The following is a 3,181-nucleotide window of genomic DNA, read 5'->3' as shown; positions in this document are numbered from 1 at the left end:
TCTAGCCTAAGAGCTCTATCGTAAAAAGGTATTGGATAGGAGTCAAGGGTCCAGCCAGAAACTCTTATTGACAAACTGAATGCAAAGCATTCAGAGACAGCAGGCTGGAGAGGCCAAGAGACCCACGCTCAAAAAGAAGGCAGTAAGCAAAAACTGGGTTGGTGGTAGAAGCTCTGAGTAAACAGAAATCTTGAGATAAACAGATGAGATTCAAGATCATTATTCAATTGTAGTAGTAACAGGAGCAGAAACAGAAACCAAGAGAGAGCAGAGAATTTTAGTTCTAGAAAAAAACTAAAACAGTAAGTGGGAAGGGGAAGACCTAAGTCACGAGCAGGTCTGATGGCGAGGGATAACTGTTAAGTGGACATATGGTGAGAGCTTTCAGTGCATCTTAAATAGCAATAATATTTTTAGTTCTCAGTGGACTTAGCTTGGGTGATCTTGACTTTTCCTAGTTTTTATTACTTTCCTTGTGATCTTACAATAAACCCTGTTAACTGAGATAATAGACTGTTCTGTATTCCTTGCATCCTAGAAGATCTTAGCAATTCTTTAGGTCATTTTGTAAATGGGTCAGAGCAATACAATCAAATGCAATAAAATTCAAAGAGCCCCAGATTGTACCTTTCTTAATAAACAGGGTCTACAATATGTTCCACCCTGTCATTCCTTTAAAGAAGATATTTTATTGTGCCCTGGACTCTAAGACTCCCAGAAACTTCACTGAAGTGGTAGGTCTCTTCCTCTGTTTTTATGGGCTGTATATTTCCTTCCTTCTTGCAGACATGTAGCTTTTACAGCCTCTAGGATACCTCTTAATTTCTGCTCTTCAACTCTTGTCAGCAAGATGTCATCAAGCTAGTGGACCACGATGATGTCCTATGGGATAATTGGATGTTCAAGGTACTTGTGTACCATATTGTTGCAGAGAGCCCCCGAACTGACATAACCCTGAGGCAAAATGGTAAATGTGTTCCACTATTCCTATGAAGTGAAAGCAAACTTGACTGTTTTCTCTACTTAATGGCATAGAGCAGGAGTCAGCAAGATAGAGTCTGAAGGTAAAATCTGGCTCATCACCTTTTTAAAAATTTTATTAACAGTCTTAATTTTTTAGAACTATTTTAAATTTACAGAAAAACTGAGCAGATAGTACAGAGCTCCCTTGTAACTACCCACCCCCAGGCTTTCTCCTTTTCGTTAACATCTTACATTTGTATGGTACATTTTCCACAGTCAATGAACCAACATCAATACACTGTTACTAAAGTTTGTAGTTTATTCAGACTTCCCTAATTTTACCTAATTCCTTTTCTGGGCCAGGATCTCATCCAGGATACCCTATTACATGTAGCTGTCATATCTTCCTAGGTTGCTCATGGCTGTGACTGACAGTGTCTCAGACTTTTCCTGTTTTTGATGTCCTTGAGAGTTTTAAGGAGTCCTGATCAGGAATATGGTGGAATGTCCTTCTATTGGAATTTGATGATTTTCTCACGGTTAAACTGGGGTTCTGGCTTTGGGGAAGAATATCACAGATGTAAAGTGCTCCTTCATCACATTATATCAAGGGTACCTCTTATCAACCTGACTTATAACTGTTGATGTTGACCTCAGTCACCTGCATGGAGGTGTGTTTGTCAGGTTTCTCTACTGTAAAGTTACTTTTTCCCACCTTTCCACACTGTACTGTATTCTTTGAAAAGAAGTCACCATGCACAGCCCACACTTAAAGAATGCTCCTTCTTCTTTGGAATGGAGTATATTTAGAATTCTTCTGCATGAGGGATTTGTCTCTTTTCTCCATTTACTAATTTATCCAACCATATATTTGTATCAGCATGGGCTCATAGATATTTACCATACACCTTGGGTTATACTCCAATACTGCTTTCCTTTTTTGCTCAAATTGTTCCAGCTTTGACCATTGGAAGCTCTTTTAATTGGCTCCTTTGACATACCTCCATCAATGTGAGTTTTTTTTGAACACTTCCTTACTTTTTGGCTCATCTTATGTATTTTTTTGCCCCCGTGTTAGAATCGAATGTTTTTCCTAGGAGCCTTAGTTCTTTTTATTGGAGAATGATGTTAGAAACCAAGATCGTGGCACTAGATGTGCTTATTGCTCCTGGGACACTTCCAGCTTAGTTTGGAAATAAAATTTTATCGGAATACAGCCATGCCCAGTCATTTATACATGGTCTGTGGCTGCTTACATGTGGCAATGGTGGAGCTGAACAGTTGCAACAGAGGAAGTATGATCTGCACAACCTGTCATATGAACTATCCAGTCCAGAAGAAGTCTTCCAATCCCTGGGTCAGAGCGAAAAGAATAAACTCAAGCAGTACCTGCACACATTGGCTCTAGAAATTGCCTCCAGTAAGGAGACTACATCTGGAGTGGAAGCTGCCATTCAAGTCACCATCTCATTGAGTTTACAGTAATCCACCGTACTTTCCAAGCTCCATCCTTGTCCTCCTCCAGTCAATCCAGAAAGTTAACTGGGGGTACTAAACCATTTTGTGCTTCTAATCTCTAATTTCATCATCAGTCTTAGCAGTTCCCTCATGAATGTTAGGTTGGTTTGATTAACTCTTTAAATGGGACCTAGAGGAAGCCCTGGAAAACCAAGATAAAGACAAAAATCTTAAGTTTAAACGTGTGTTCTCCCCCTCCTTGACCAGGCACCCCAGAATCCATTCCCTGATCATACTGAGAAATATTTTTAATAATTTAAAATAGGGAAAAATTATTCTTTCATTCTACAAAGGCTTTTCCTTTGCTACTTAACTTTGTATTTGCTCCCTCTCTCTCTACCAAGGCATGCTGGCATTTTAATTATAGGCCTATAGACAATGAAGGATGTTGGGAGTATGGAAATCAACAATTGACATTTCCCTGGAGAATAAATCCTCAGAAAGGTTGTTACAGGGTTTTCAAATGAGGCAAGAACAAACCTTTTCAGATAGTTGCTGCACATCTGGACATAGACTGGGACCTTTCCCCCATTACATTGCTAACACTCGGTAGAATTTCCAAAAGCTGATGTCTGTAGTGCTTCTTGGACTGTTTCCCTATGAATGTTCCTCTGTGACCTCCAGAGACTCAGTGGCAGCTGGGGGATCAAAATAGGCTGAGGCCTCTGCATCCTCCCACGTACACCCACTTCAGTGCTCG

The sequence above is a fragment of the Camelus ferus genome, chromosome 2 (assembly GCF_009834535.1).
Source record: "Camelus ferus isolate YT-003-E chromosome 2, BCGSAC_Cfer_1.0, whole genome shotgun sequence".
Classification (NCBI taxonomy): domain Eukaryota; kingdom Metazoa; phylum Chordata; class Mammalia; order Artiodactyla; family Camelidae; genus Camelus; species Camelus ferus.
Note: the sequence above shows the minus strand (reverse complement) of the source record.